Source organism: Calidris pugnax, unplaced genomic scaffold, assembly GCF_001431845.1.
Source record: "Calidris pugnax isolate Ruff unplaced genomic scaffold, ASM143184v1 scaffold24, whole genome shotgun sequence".
Lineage (NCBI taxonomy): Eukaryota > Metazoa > Chordata > Aves > Charadriiformes > Scolopacidae > Calidris > Calidris pugnax.
The window spans coordinates 700,973-718,157 of record NW_015090922.1 but is presented as its reverse complement, the minus strand read 5'-3'; the positions used below and the strand labels follow the sequence as shown (position 1 = coordinate 718,157).

At 38.7% G+C, this 17,185-nt stretch overlaps 1 protein-coding gene across 4 annotated transcripts in view; it reads right to left on the bottom strand.

Annotated features, from left to right (window-relative positions):
• LCLAT1 (lysocardiolipin acyltransferase 1) overlaps positions 1–17,185 on the bottom strand; it is a 132,937-nt gene that overhangs the window by 100,120 nt on the left and 15,632 nt on the right. The gene's annotated exons all lie outside the window — the stretch shown is intronic.

Sequence of the window (17,185 nt, the reverse complement as noted above, 5' to 3'; positions counted from 1 at the left end):
AAAAGTGAGCTGTGATACATCTACTTATTCCTGGATGAAAAATTCCTTTTGTTTTAGAAAGCGGAACTAAGCCAGCATTGCCACAGTCAAGGAAATTGTTACTTTCTTTCAGCATCTGCAAATTTCTATGACATCACAGGCATAAGTTAACGCAGGGAAGATTTCTCTAGTTATATTGGGGTGGGGTAGTTTGAGGGTTTTTTAATTATTTTATTTTAATCTTATTTTGGATTGCAGTTTTCAGTTTGTTCTTAAGTCTTCTTTTCAAGTATCCCAAACTTGTTTCAGATGTAGTAATTTATCCAACTAGAAGAAATTATGCTATTAGTGATACGGAAAGAGCCTAGCTAAGAAGTCAGCTTAATTTCTCCACAAAATAAGCTCCTTTTTCATAGAGGATAAAGAAGTTCAACCATGAAATTTTCAACATTAGGAAGACTGCACTGCTTATGAGCAGGACAGGCAGGTATGATCCTAATTAAAAAGTGACATTCGTCATTCAAGGCTCTCCATTTGGTTCCTTGTAAGTTTAGAGAAAGGAAACAGCTTACACAAAAAGTAGTATGCATTCATACTCAAAACGAATCAAAGATACTACCAATGTGTAATCAAAACTGAATTAACCTCTGCAGGCAATTTTACTTCTAGTATTTAAGCTTTCTTTTCCAACAAATTAATCATTTAAATAATTTCAGTTGTTTCACAAGGAAGATCATGAGCTTTTTCAAAAGACTCAGGTCTTGTCAATAATACTGTTTATTTGAATTCTAGAAGGGGGTAGGGGGAGGAGGGGAAAACAGGACAGGCCTTAATTCACTGCCTGGAGCATTCAGAGAATTTGGTGATCATACAAACTTTTAAGGAATAAGACATTCCAAGAAACGCTGCCAAGATCTTCAAGGGTTTACAATGCTTCGGATGCATTGAATGGTTACACTAAACTTTCATTGCACTAGAAGAATGTATTATTGTGGGTATTTCTACAAAAGAAGTGAGCCCTATCTTACAGGTACAAAAAGAACCCTGAGAGCCTTGGGAAGAAAATCCCTTGTCAGAAAAGTTATGTTCTAGGGCTCTAAGCACGTCCAAAAATTTGGTCAGACTAGATGTATTCACAGTAAATAAAGTATTTATGGATTCCATAGAACTTCTTTTATGAGTGGCAATGACTATAGGTTGGTAAAGTATTCTGGCATTCTATCAGCCTTTTCCATCTCTCACACTGGGCAGCATTTCTGTTTCTCCAATAAAAAAGGAATTAGTCATGCAAGTTTTCAATCCAGAAAGAGCTGCCCTTACCACTGCAGAAGATGCCAGGTGGCATCTGAGGGAATGAGTTCTAGAGGAGTCTATATTCAACAGAAAGAGCATACATCAGCATGAACTGAAAACTCCACGTCAGAAGATATGAAAGCCTAACAAATTCCCCCATTGACCTTCCATCAAGACCTTTGCAACTATCAATTGGCACCTGCTAAAATAAAACATCCTACATCACACCACCTCGTCCCTCACACAATGCACCTCTGACTAGTGTCCCTTTTCTTTGGAAGCACATTCCTTGCTTCCTGTCTTTGCCCACGAGCTGTAAAAAGAAGTGAGAGAAAAGAGGGGATCTGTCCATATGAAGAACAGACTGCAATGTCTGAGCACCCGTAAGACACAGAATAACCTCAACACTTTAATAGACACCTTTGCAAAATCCACATCACACTGGGCAGGAAAAAGCTAGCTACTTGTCTTAAAAGAAAAAAAAAAAGCTCAAACTATGGACTTAAAAAGGAATCAAGGAGGAAATGAGTCATGGGGAAAATTTCAGGGAAATTTCACATGAAAAGGAAACCCATGAGCAATTTCATAAAATTTTCCATGCTCAGTTGTTCCCCCCTGCTTTCTTTTTTCTTTCCCAGAGGCTTAATGGAAGAGGACAGGCCTCAAAATAATTGTATTTCTCCTGCTATTAGAGGAAGAACAAAACAGAGAATAGACCACAGTATGCTCTGACACCCTCAAGATTTGTCTGCTGCATCTTTTTATTAATGGAATTTGGAAAAAAATGTATTGCATCAAGAACTGGCAACTACAAGCATTCAGAAACCATGAATCAGATTGCCAAAAAAACCCAAACACATTAAATAACCATTCCACTTCCAGTTTTCAGACACGCTGTCAGGAAACGAATAGTTTCTTTCTTGTCCTACGTCAAATGGGCAGGTGGAAAATTCCCAAGCACGTTCTTCTCGTGGCTACGTTCTCAATCAGCTGTAAAGCAAATGTGTCAAAAGTCCCAATAAGGTAATTTGGATTTATGTCTTAGTTCCCTCCCTGACACTCTGAGCCAGCCTTCTATCTTTGCTCCTGCACTAAAGAAACCAAAAACTTGGGATTGTTCAGATGCAGAAGGGGAAAAAAAAAAAATCCCTATAGATGAAGACAGATTGTTAACACCCCTACTATTGATTGGCTTGGCTTAAGCAAATTATCCTCTTTCCTCTCTAAAAATCTTAAATCATCACCTAATTAAAGAAAGAAAAGTAAGCTGCTTTGCTGTTCCAGGTCAACATTCTTTTTCTTTTTTTTTTACAGAGACCACAATAGCTTGGAGAACAGATGGAAACACCAGCTGTGAGCTGTGAAGGACACTGATCTTCTCAGCTTCTCAGAAGACTGAGGCACAGTGCTCTGCTCGATACATTTACCCATTCAGATGTTTTACAATCTTTGCAGCTTCTAAACAGCACTCAGATGCTGTTGATTGGTCTTGATTCAGATGGTCTTGATTCTGAAAAGCTCAAGAAAAGGCTTTCTCAAGAAAAGTTTACCACAGAGTCTGCAGGGTAATTTCTTTGAATGAATTCGTAACAAGAAAAATTGAGTCCTCATGCAAAACATTTGTCTCCAGGAGGCTCACAAAAGGATTCTGCTACTGAAATGACACTGTGTTTGCCCCTAGAGCAAGTGTGGTTTTCCAGGAGTCTTCCAATGAGACATTGCCTGGACTCGATGAATCAAATTTTCTAGCTTTTGCACTCTCCAAAATAATAAAGGAAAAAAAAAAACCAACCCAGAAACTACATTAGCAATCAAAATAGAAGCAGAAGCACAGGAACCGAGAAGCTCTTTTCTTACACAGACATGGTCCTCAGATTCCAGACTACATCTCAGTTTGGGTGGCTGTTCCTTCTGGTTTATGAATTCCAGTCTTACAGTCATTGACCTGGAAATCTTTGCCTTTGGAGAATGGTCACAATTAGAATCCTCAGAAAACATCTTAGGGAGGTCACAAGTCCCACCATGACTCACAAAGGGTAGAAATGGTTTCAAGGAATCAATTATTAGCTCTGTGAATGTGTCACAGCACAGTTCATACACAGTCACTGCATTATACAGATCAATCATGCAGTTTGAATGCATAAACTCAGGCAGCAGGACCTCCTCTAGCAAACACTGATGAAGGAATAGTTCTTTCGTACCACACATATGAACATGATTAAGTTCAATGAGTTGTTGATATAAAACACCTTCGGAGAAAAAAAAATCTCTTTAAACTCTCACAACAGTGAACTCATTGTAGCTCCAAGAATTTCAACTAAAATAAGAATGACCTGTAGAAAACAGCAGCTGGAGCCAGTCACCAGCCTTTCCCAAGTCAAAGAACTGACCTTGTGAACTCCGTTAATGGTTGCCACACACATCTGGTATAGAGGAAACCCAAGCAGCTATTCTATAGCTGCAGATAACATCCAGATTACTGCTCTAAAAACCTGCTTCCTGTCCCTCTGCCTTGGTTTCTGATCCTGCTTCTCAGCAGCACCCTTTGGCACTTCAGTTGTATTAACTCATTGTGCCAGCACAGCCTTGATTTCTAATCGTAGAATGGTTCGGGTTGGAAGGGACCTTAAAGATCATCCAGTTCCAACCCCCCCTGCCATGGGCAGGGACACCTCCCACCAGACCAGGTTGCTCAAAGCACCTCTGGTCTGCTTAACACAGATTCCTGGATTTCTCTGCGTACCGTACCCCTCACTCTACCTACTGCTTCTGGTCATCTCACTGAAGCTGGAGGAGAAACACACAGGCATGGATCAGAGAACCTCCAGCCTAGACCACTCTCTCTGGAGCTCGTATCCCCTCCTTTTCCAGTTCTTCCTAACAGTATTTCATCCCCATCTGTCCTAACCTGCAGGATCTATCCAGTCACGTCCCAATTAAGATTCCTCGCAATCAAGTAAAAGAAGAGCAACCAGCATCAACTCAATCGATACCCTAGACACAAGAATAACAGCTGAGCATCATCAAGGACCGAACATATGCTCTAGAACGTCTTGCAGCCTTAACAGATGAGGAATAAAACAAGTGTCAGATAAAAAGCACACCCTTTGCAGTACTTGTTCTCTAGCGTTTTCGTTATGGCATCCACTCTGAATTAGATCAGAGACTGAACAAGAGTCTGGTTTATTTTGCGGATTCTTTGGGAAGTTTTGTTATTATTCTGGGATGGGGTAGGAGAGGAACATTTACAAAAAAACCTGGCAAGAAGTGGCAACACCCACTTTTCCTTTGTTATTTTGGCCCCCATTGCTGATATTTTTGGATTTTCATTCTGGAAAAAGGAGAAAGATGAGGAATTGTCTGAAAGAGTGTTTGCTGGGCTGCTTGCCCTCAGAAAATTGGAAAATTGCCCAGGCCAAAGAAAGAAAGGATTCTATAAACTCAGATCTGACTTGTGTTTAACTGAACAACATTTACGGAGAATAAATATTTGCAGTGTCTTGACCTAAGAGACTTTGTTATCTTGTATGGTGTTGAAGAAAGAAATGACCAGTGGAAAAAACACAGAAATTGCCAAACTGAACCAGAAGTAGTCCACCCAGTCCTCCTGTCTGATGGCGTCTTGAACCATGTGCTTCATAAGAAGGTGCAGGAAGAAAGCCTGCAGTGATGGCAAGTTTATTCTTAGTCTCAGTTAACCTTTATCTTAAGCCATAAAATACATGGGCTTATATCCTTCTCATTCATTAGCAGGCTGATCTTGTCTTCTATATAAACAGACCTAATCCCTTTGCTCTATCAGCAGTCTTTAAAGCCACCTTCACTGCTGCCGAGTAGCCAAATCCATAAAGGAAAAGGACTGACAGTAGCCAGATAACTTGCCCATTCGAGCAACAAAGGTATAAATCCCACCCTCTGCTTCGCTCAGTCAGTCGGAAGCGAGATGATTAGAAGTCTGTAACTTCCTTAATGGCAAATGACCAGTTATTCCCATCACCATCCTCCACCCTCTCCCGGAATCTTTAAAATAAAATTAAAAAGTCTAAACTCTGGGGTTTGTTCTAAGGAAAAGTTCCCATTTTATGGAATATCTTCCCAGAAAGCACTGTTAACAGTGAACAATACCTCAGATTGTGTAAAGCAACTGAAAGGCTTTAGGGAACATAGTATTAAAGAGGAAGAAAGTAGTAAGGAGAAAATTAGATCTTACATCTGGGAGTTGTTCAGAGTTATTACAGGGCCAAGGATGCTCTTGAGAAGCTGTCTCTCCAAGCCAGGCAGACCGTGTTGAGCTCACCAGCCCTCCAAGGTGCCAACTACTAAGATTTAATCAGCCTTTAACTGTTGGAGGAAGTTCCCAACAGCAGGATAGGAACTGGGGAAAGGAATAACACAGCCACATTAATAGGCATTGCTGGCATGACCTTTAAAGAACAGCTGGGAGCTACCAGTAGAACCAGTATGAACATTCACGTGGAAAGACCAAGTCTGCAATGACTCCTTGACAAAAAATTGTGATCTTATTCAGCCTACGTTGCTAATACCATGGGGAGTGCAAAGAAAAGGAAAGAAAGACGCCAACTGGTGAAATCTGGTCTAACAAAACAAAAATATGACTTCCTGGTGTCTACATTATTTAAAGTATAATTTATTCATCACCACCACAGACTATGAAGTGTCTGAGCAACTTCTAGAGCACAGAGTACTTTTTTTTTTTTCTGTCCAAAATATGAAGAGTGTAAGAAACGCAACTGGCAATCATTATTTTATACAATAACAATGCAATACTATGATTCACTTGCATTAAGTCTGACTAAATATGCCATTACCTTTAAATAGAAAATGCAGCTAATAATTTCAAAACTAAAATTAGAAAGATACATGATGTGAATCCTATGCGATTTACTCCTAATTTGAATACATTATGCTGTCTTTCAAATGTTTTTGTAGGTGCTTATCAGCTTTGCTTTTTTCCTTTCGCTCATGTTTGCGTTATTTTTTCTTACCACTATAACAACATCTGCTTACAGAAACACATTTCTAGAATTTTATATAAGAAAAAGGACTATATTACTACACTACTACAGTAACTGTGCTGATATGAACTGTAGATGCCATTGTAGCTGAAGAAAATCAAACGGCAGAGAAGACGACAATGAAATATATGGGAGCAAATATGCAAATAAACCCTTTATAACGAAAGGAAATAGTACCAAAAGTCTTCTAAAAATGTCAGCTAGGGGAACTCAATAAAGGTCAAGATACTTTTTGAAAAGGAGAAGTTAATCAAAGATTTTCTGTATTTACTGTCTTCCGTTCCATAATTCAGTACAATGTACTCTAGGTTACTTTAAAGCTAAAAAGTGACCTTTCTTGCCAACATTCACTGTTCATTACCCAGGAATTCCCAAGTTTTGGGACTTTTGGCTTGAAGAAGCCAACCAAAGCCATTGATGTGTAAACTCTAAATCTACATCGTTTTAGATGTACAGTAATGTTAGTCTCCAAAACTACTACTCAGATGATAGAACTTCACCAACATGACTACTTTTCACTGTTCTTGCATAAACCAAAATAAACAACAGGTGGGGAATGACCCCAGAACTCACTTTATATATTTTAAACAGCCTTTTATGTTACCATTCCCACCACTAGAAAGTGAAAATAGGCGGGTCAAATATTTTTGTGCCAATAAAAACGTTTCATTTAACAACAAAATGTGTGTTAAGAAGGCCAATTAAAATGTACAGGCATGTTTTGAAGTCATTGAATTTAGAACTACTCCAAACTTGTGAAAATAAACAAGCATTTCAAAATGGAAGCATTTTCATTACAAAAGTGACAAGCAGATTTCCGTCACCTAAAGGAAAGTCACTTTTTAGTCCTTTTTTTTTTTTTTAAACTGTCACTCTCAAAATGAAAGCAAAAATAAGAATGAGAGAAATTGTTTTTGATACTATGCATGCTCTTGAAACTTCTTTTTTTTGCAGCTTAATAACCACTTTTTCCTGTGTTTAAAGTGCTTCTCCCCCTTCTTATAGCACAAGACCATTACGCAAGAGAATAAACAGCCTATAGCAAAGCAGAAAACAAAGCAAGTGCTTCTGTCCTTCCTCTATCAGGAAAGAAAATTATTTTCCTATGGTGGCTCAGTTACAATGTACATTTAAATTGCTCTAACAGCAACTAAAACTACAGCTTCAGTTCCCAATTCGCACACTTCTTAAGACTTAAAAGAGGAAAGGAATCTTTTTTCCCAAATACCACCCAAATACTGATTATTCTGCAACAAAGTATTTACCTCCTCTGAAGCTGATGAGAGCTTTCCAGGAATCATCTTTACCCGCAAATCATCTACAGGTGATCTCAAACCAATAAAGATTGTATGACATTTGCACAACAGAATCACCTAGAACGGCTGAGGCTGGAAGGGACCTCTGGAGATCATCTAGTCCAACCCCCGGCCAGAGCAGGGCCACCTACAGACATGTCCCCAAGATCGTGCCTAGTCAGCTTATGAATCTCACCATGGGAGACTCCATCACCTCCTTGGGCAACCTATGCCCATGTTCACTAACCCTCCCAGTTAAAGTGTTTTCTGATGTCCAGGATCTGATGTCCGTATTTCACTGAGTTTAGAGTTGAAAGGGACCATAGAGATCATCTAGTCCAACTCCCCTGCCAAAGCAGGTATGTTTCAGTTTATGCCCATTGCCTCTGGTCCTGTCACTGGGCACCACCAAGAAAAGCCTGGCTTTGTCCTCTTTGCACCCTCCCTTCAGGTATTTACATATATTGCTAAGATGCCCCCTACCTGAGCCATCCCAGCTCTCTCAGCCTTTCCTCATATGTCAAGTGCTCCAGTCCATTCATCATCCTTGTGGCCCTTCACTGAACTCTCTCCTTTTATGTCTAGTGTGTGTTTGTGCAGGATCTCAACCCTACAAATTTCTGGAGGCATCCACAGTGCCCTTATTAGCTGGGTAGTTCAGGCTCTCAGCGTCCCTTTAGCTGCTGCACAGGGTTTCTACAACAAGAAGAGAGCGAGCTCATGGCCCTCCAAATTCAGCACGAGGGGGTTTCCATCTTTAACCACTAGAATTACTCCTTTGGTCCTGGTCCTAACTCAAACCAGGTCAACTTTTAAGAAACTCTGAATTAAGCCAATGCTTCTGGAAGTACCCCCCACTAGCTGCAAAATTAAGAGACTATAAAGTCAAAAATTCATCAGTCCTCAGCTCCATTTTAAACAGTTCAAACTTCATGAAGCAAATAATTTAGCTTATAATGTTGTTTTTGCAACATTGTAAGGCTGAGAGAAAAACTAACAGAGATTCAAAGACAAAATATGAAGATCAAAATCATAAAGATGATATTTTCATACCAACCATTGCCAAAAATAAACAAGAAGAAGGAAACAAGTGAAACTGTTTCCAATTTTAAAGCTTTTTAGAATGTGTATAAGGTCTCAGTAGTTCTGTGTCATGGTATGGCCCCTGGGAATTTAAATATACTCTGGGAAAAGGTAAATATATTCCAAAAGAAAACAAAAAAAAACCCCCTCTCTCCACATTTTGGTAAGAGGACCCAATACCAAATGTCTAGGTAGATTAGAAGACATGAGCAACAACTGGAAGATCCTTTTCACTCATTTAGATTAAACCAGTACTTTTTCACAGTGCTTTCCAGAGCAATTTACAGTATTCTGCAGCATGCAAAAAGGATATAATTGACAAACAGTACAAGAAGGTAAGCATTTCTTAGGATGTCAGAATTTTTAATAACTACCATTGCGGCGAAGAAGAAAGAGATTAAAGATGACATAGCAAGAAATAAAGTAGAGAAAGTCATTCTAGTAAACTCAACATAACAGTCCTGGCATTGTTTCAGGCTTCAACTGGGCAGCTGCTACAGACACGGCTTATCTTCAAACCACGTAAGACAAAGACACTCACATCAATCACTTTCTGCATCTCAAAATGTTGATAAACTGGAAACTGAAGGGGTTTGGCAATGGAAAAGCACCTACACTACTGTAGTGAACAGAACACAGGAGAACTTGCAAAACTAGCTTTGCACATTCTCCATCCAACAAATACAATTAAGGAGGATAGATAAACAGCTTATGGCTTACACTGGTGAGATTTTAGGCATTTCATGGGAAATAAGAAATTTAATCTAAAACCTCTAACAGCATAATCATAAGCCTTTTTTACCGGTAGCAGATTCCAAGATTTGACTGCATTAGTCACTAAGGAAAAATTTAATAATTTCCTGATACTGCACTGAAATTCTTAGACTAAACAACAACAAAAGTAAATGATAATCCATTTTAGAAGGAATATCAGCAAAGGATTCTCCTCCAATTGTTCAGGAATGCTGGGAATTTAAAATATTTCAAAACGGCTGGCTGCAATTCAACACAACATGGCTAATGGGCCTCATTTATCAATTGTCCCATAACACTTAATGTAGACAAATAATTTCTCTTTATAACTTTCCATCTCTAGCTCCTATGCTGTCAGATAAAGACATTGAACATATAGACGGAAAATTACATCAAGATATATCATAACCAACACTTTTAAACTGAAAGGAGGTTTTTCTATGCATTACGAACCAGCTCAACTCTGCTACAAGACGCCCCATTAAAGAACATCTACAATCTGCAATTTTGGTAAAGTTGTTATACATTTTGATAATATAATCTAATGACTTTCTATTATGCAGGACAGATAACAGAAATATACTCTGTAGCAGTAACCTGCTGCCCTCCCCCAAAAAGATCTTACTTTAAAAGTAAATTGAAGAGTATTCTCTCCCACTGGCACAGAATTCAGGACATTTATTATAATTTTTAATCAGAAATATCCATGAAGATGATTACTGTGTCCTCAATCAACAGCTGAAACAGTTATTTAAATGACCATGAACTAAACTAGGATAAAACTAAAACTGCAAGGTTCACAGCATCAGCAAAATGCATCTCTCCAAAGTTATCCACCTGTAAAGATACCTGCCCAGTTATTTAAATGACCATGAACTAAACTAGAATAAAACTAAAACTGCAAGGTTCACACATAATTCAAAATGCATCTCTCCAAGTTATCCACCTGTAAAGATGCCTGCTAGTTCATCAAACAAGCTCTGTCTCATTCTAAACACCATAAAAGACTAAGATATATTTAAATCAAATAACTTCCAGCACATTTTTAGGCTTAACTTCACTGTGAAAGCCAACACAGATTACACAAACCTGTCTATCACCAATTAGACAGCATAAGTCAAGCAATGTGGTTCAGCATTAATTTCTCAGAAGGGCATCCTCGCAATGTGGTTCAGCATTAATTTCTCAGAAGAAGGGCATCCTGATCAACATCCTTCATCCTGATTGCAGAAGCATCAGACTGATATTGAAAAAAGCAGTCCTAAATGGCTAACACAATTTTCATAAGTGCAGAAGCATCAGACTGATATTGAAAAAAGTGGTCCTAAACGGCTAACACAATTTTCACAAGTTACTATAAAGAAAACTTCAAAATCACATAATTGTAGAATGGTTAGAGTTGGAAGGACCTTAAAGATCATGGAGTTCCACCCCCCCTGACACCAGCAGAAACACCTCCCACCAGACCAGGTTGCTCCAAGCCCCATCCAGCCTGGCCTTGAACCCCTCCAGGGATGGGGCAGCCACAGCTTCTCTGGGCAACCTGTTCCGGTGTCTCACCACCCTCATAGTAAAAAATTTCTTCGTAGCCAGCTTCTCTGGGCAACCTGTTCCAGTGTCTCACCACCCTCATAGTGAAGAACTTCTTCGTATCATGCAATGTGAATTGACAGATTAGAACAGGCTATTTTCCTCTTCTCCTTGAGACAATAACCATATGCTCAATCACACGTACTTAAATACACAGAGAACTATTTCACTCTGGACAAAAGCAAGATTTAAATGAGAGGCATAAAAGAAGGATCTGTATAATTCGGTCAAACTGCAGAATCATTTATGATTGCAGGGATGGGGCAGCCACAGCTTCTCTGGGCAACCTGTTCCAGTGTCTCACCACCCTCATAGTGAAGAACTTCTTCGTATCATGCAATGTGAATTGACAGATTAGAACAGGCTATTTTCCTCTTCTCCTTGAGACAATAACCATATGCTCAATCACACGTACTTAAATACACAGAGAACTATTTCACTCTGGACAAAAGCAAGATTTAAATGAGAGGCATAAAAGAAGGATCTGTATAATTCGGTCAAACTGCAGAATCATTTAAGATTAACTGCTTTGTAGAAATAACTTCAAATACTGACAGTCGGGTTTTTTTTCTAGCCCTGCCATGATTAGTGGTCTTGATGCTATATTCAGGAACTCAGTCTAGTTACTTCTCTTTACAGCCAGCATCGATCTCAGATATCTATCATTTTTGTATATGATAAAACAGATTGCCAGTAAAGCATAGTCTCAGACTACAGATGAAGTGATTCTGCGGAAGTTAAACAGACTAAGAGAGTTGAGGTTGCTCAGCCTGGAGAAGAGAAGGCTCCAGGGACACCTTAGAGCCCCTTCCAGTCCCTAAAAGGACTACAGGAGAGATGGGGAGGGACTCTTGATCAAAGAGTGGAGCGATAGGACAAGGGGGAAGAGTTCTAAACTGAAAGAGGGGAGATTTGGACTAAGTCTTAGGAAGAAATTCTTTCCTGTGAGGATGGCGAGACACCAGAACAGGCTGCCCAGAGAAGCCACAGATGCCCCATCCCTGGAGGGGTTCAAGACCAGGCTGGATGGGGCTTGGAGCAACCTGGTCTGGTGGGAGGTGTCCCTGCCCATGGCAGGGGGATTGGAACTGGATGATCTTTAAGGACCCTTCCAACCCAAACCATTCTAAGTCTGAACATACAACAGCTACTCTCGGCCTGACAAGAATTTAGGTCAGATACAGCACCATCAGAATTGAAACAAGGGAGAACATTACCTTTGGTAAGGGGTCATCTGCAGCATAACTATAATTTGCTGCATTCCCAGCTAAAAGATATGGGGCATTCAGCACCACCCAGCACACTGTTAGTGAACTGTCACGTTCATATTACGGTCAAAAAACATCTGGGATACTGAAGTTGCACAATCAAACATACCGAAATTATAAACCACCAGAATTAAGGCTGTTCCTTCCTGGCTGGTTTATTTATTTTTTCGAACAGGAACCCTGCCTCGTCCAATGTACACGCTTTGACAGGAGGGTTAACAGGGAGAAATTATTTGTATTTCTTTTTCTCCTTTTCATAGTACAGTACCAAAATTAGCCTAAGATCTTAAAATCCTAGGATAAAATCCCCTTCCCCCTCCTTTTTTTCTTCCCCTCTGTTTTATGCTTACTATACTACTATATGGAAGTGTTATATGTCAGCAATTTATTCTCACAACAGATTGTACTTAAATTTTTATAACTCAAGATCCGCACAGAGTATAAGAATTGTGTCTGCCTAACCTGGAATGTTTCCAGACTAATTTTTTTTGGAATATTCATCACTGCATAGTACATCACAAGCACAATTCACAGTTGCCATTAGCTTCAGTTGCATCTGTGAAAGCTTTGCATTCCTTATTTTGTAGGTGTCCAACGTGAAACCTTACTATTCAATACAAGGATCCCAATTGGTTATTGTTAATAACAACAACACGCATCTTGCTTATCAAGCAAAAGCAAAATCAAATTATTCAGAGCAGCATTTAACTAAAGAAACCTTCAGATGATTGTCATCTTCAATCCTTTATTCAGTTCAATATACACCAAGCACACACAACAAGTAAAATGGGTTCTACAGACCACATTCCTTAAATCTTTAAGGCACCCCTAAAATACAAGCCATCCTGTAAGGTTTTTTTAAGGGGAAAAAGGGTAATGTCCTAATGAAATTATAAAACATTGATTCAAATGTGGTGATGCAGGTCACTTCAAGAAATTTAGCCCATATCATTTGATACTTCTGATGGTATTTTAACAAAATCTAAGATCTGAAGATAATTTTAGGGAACAGCAGCTGCTCATCTCTAACAGCCAGAAAGTAACTTGAGAATTGTAATTTTAATATTTTCAAGGAACAAAAGAAAACACACTGATCTTCACGAATTTCCAGAAAATAATTATAATAAAAAGATAGGATATCTTTAAAAGAGGAAGCCCTACCATTTCCATGTTCAATATTAATGCTTTTCTAAAATCAAAACCACAACATTTAAGTAGGTCACAAAACCATGAAATCTAAACATCCCCTTTGACCTCTTTACCCAAATAAAAAAAAAAATTGGAGTGTTATCTAGAAAGGTAACAGATATAACTGTTTCTGTATTTGCTGCATAACAGGGTAGATCTGATAGCACCAAGGGATTAATGGGGAAGAGAGTAAAGTGGTAACTAAAGCAAAAGCTTATGTTTCAAACCATTACAGTAAATCTGCATACTGAGGGTACAATTCCCTAAAGCCAGCAGGTTAGACTGGATTAAAGAAAGAGTAAATCCCATCATATTTAATGTTTCACATGCCTGATTCAGGTTCCTTTTTATGTGCACTTCACTATTTTCCTCTACAGAAGCAAAATAATGCCTCCTAGTGCTATTAATTGCTCATAAAAGAACAATTTTCAAATAAAAACGTTAATATGAAAATCCAGAAACATAACCTATTTTCCTTTTGACATAAATTCTTTTTCCATCAGGAAGAATCAATGAAAGCAAGCTTATAGAACCTGGGGGTAATAAAGTAGAATGACTCCAAGCCTACTTACATTGTAGTCAGAAAATTTCTTTATTCTACATTAGGGAACAACTTACATAAGTCAACTTCCTTCTGAAAAAATAAATTGGTGGCTTTTAATAATGGTTACGTTTAGAAGAGGCTTACATAGAACTTCCCTAATCTTCTTCCAGAGCAAAAACTGTTAAAATGTTTTAATTAATCCACTTTTACTTGACAAATATTTCCTTTACAATGTTTTTAATATAACTCAACATTGGCTGCATCTTTCTTGACAGCTGGTATTTCCTTAACAGAGAATGTCTCAAATGGCTTATGTATAACATTCTTTCTAAAATTCATTTCCTTTCAGTGTAAGAAGTTAATACACCAGGAAAAAAAAAAAGGCAGGAATGTTTCATGCCATATGGGATATAACAGTTCTAGAGTTTTGTTTTAAATTAGCCCAATAATGTTTTTGTAGAAATATTATTAACATGGCTGTAGCTTAACATTTGGAAAAAGGAAAAATACTTCCCACAACTTTGCTTCTCTCCAGATCTTATTCCAACCCGAACTTCACTTTTATGTTCTAGCTCTTCAGTGCATGCGTGGTGGAAACCTGACAGCTCTTACTAAGTTTCATCTTAAGGGAAAGATAGATGTTAAGAAAAAAACAATCATCTAATTAAGAAACAAGAGACTGATGGTTCTATACGCAATAGCTCCCCAAACAGAAATCAAAGGTCTTCATAAATTCACTCGAAAAACTATAATCGTTCAAGACATTGAAATTGGCAGAAAAGCACACCATAACCTTTTCCAAGGGAAGGACAGACATTGGGGTCTCATAGAAGTAGATGCAACTCCTCCATACTAACACCAAATCCCAAGTTCTTAAATGCTGTGAGACTTGGACCAGTTGTGTGCAGAAGAACTAAGGTCCCACATGCAAAATCCTGGGGTGTTTGCTCTAAAGCCTACACCATAATCCCCGTAACGGCTGTGAACACTTGGCTAAGTGACCAGAGAGCTACAGCACTAACAGCAATTTTCAAGTGATTAAGAAATACCTGCTGATAATTTCTCTTTCCTCTTGCCATCCTATAAGCATTCATTAAAGTATTACTCTTCTACCAGATCAGATAGTTTTCAGTACTGCTGAAAACTTTCTTTCTAAAATATTCTGCAGCCTGTGAAACCCAACGTACAACAGTATTTTGCAACTCCTATTTTCCATTTTTGGGGTATCTCCTAGCCAATGTCATCTTGTGATATTCCTAGTAAACATTATCATCTGTGTTAATACTGTACATATAGAATATGTATAGGAATGCAAAGCTACCAGATGGCTTCCCTAAATTGTAAGGTTTGCCTATTTTATGTTTATGAATAAATGACAAGTTTCTAAACTTTAGCAAAAGCCTGTCCTAAATATGCCTTTTTCAGCTAATTCTGCATTTCAAGATGCAGTGAGAGATGATGGAGACAGGAAATGTAATCTTTCTTTCTTTCTAACAAGCAAACTCATGTTAGCATTCAGCTTGCAGCGATGATACCTTTTGTTCTGAAAGCAAGCTTAATTCTGCATGCCCGGTGCTCATGATAACAATTCTACAGACAAGATACACAACATTAATTTGTTTAACAGATTTTTATGGATGCCTTACATAAAGTTAAAAAAGAAAAACCAGCCATATTTACCACCTCTGTTTGCCACTGTGTACATATAAACCAAACAAGACTCTGGACACACTTGGGGCTGCCAGCAATGTGGGAATAATTTAAAGCTTTCCTTAAGAAAAGGGCAGTAAGTATTTCCTGTGGCCTCTTCAGGAGCATAATGCTGTTGGGGAAGGGCAACGGTTTGCCAAGTTGTGAAGGCACAGAGAGAAGGTGAACCATAAGAAAACAAAGTTTACTAAATCCTCTAACCTTTTCATACAGTTCTTTCATTAATTCAAAATCATCAATTTCAAATGGCTCTGGAGTCCTCAACATGAACATGGACCTGTTGGAAAAGGTCCAGCAGACAGCCACGAAGGCTCTAGCACCTCTCCTATGAAGACAGGCTGAGAGAGTTGGGGGTGTTCAGCCTGGAGAAGAGCAGGCTCTGGGGAGACCTTAGAGCCCCTTCCAGCACCTAAAGGGGCAACAGGAGAGATGGGAGGGACTCTAGATCAGGGAGGGGAGCCACAGGTCAAGGGGGAACAGTTTTAAACTGAAAGAGGGAAGATTTCAATTAGATCTTAGGAAGAAATTCTTTGCTGTGAGGGTGGTGAGACACCAGAACAGGTTGCCCAGAGAAGCTGTGGCTGCCCCATCCCTGGAGGGGTTCAAGACCAGGCTGGATGGGGCTTTGGGCAACCTGGTCTGGTGGGAGGTGTCCCTGCCCATGGCAGGGGGGTTGGAACTCCATGATCTTCAAGGTCCCTTCCAACTCTAACCATTCTGTGATTCTATGAAATAACTGCTATTAGTGTATTTTAAAACATTCTGCCGCATAAAGGTGCTGCATATCATGTCATAGTGTTCTTCAATTGACTGGTATACCACAATTACTTTAACAAAAAAAACCATAATTTTAGCTATTTTTCATTTAGACAAAAGCTAATACATATTCCTGTATTTTCAACAATCATTTTAGCAGTATCTCTACTGTGACCACTGAAACCACATTTGCTTCTGCCTATATTTAATTTCCACACTACCATAACTACAGAGCCTTTGTCTCGATTTTACAGATCAGTCATCTCTCAAGGTCCTTCAATGACCTGCTGTAATAAGAACACACACAAAAATATAGCTGTTTAACCCTTGACATCGTTGCAGGCATTTGTCATTCAAAAACTATTAAGGTGGCAGACAAGATAAACACACAGCTCTTTTATTCACTGTCAAAATCTATATGAGATGTGTTATTCAGTTAAAGCATTGCCTTGAAGTGGGATATTTTTATTGGATAGTGGATCTGATGTTGTTCAACATCTCACCTTGTATCCAACAGAGGTGCAAAACCAAATGCTTCTCAATATTTAGGAAAGAGACCAATATTCTTTCTTCATTACTGAGATACAGTAAATACAATGCCTACCTTTATTACAACAGAAGTTAAAAACACACTTTCTGCAAAGAAAGTTCTAACAAATGTGACTATTCTAAGTAAATTTTGGAAACGGA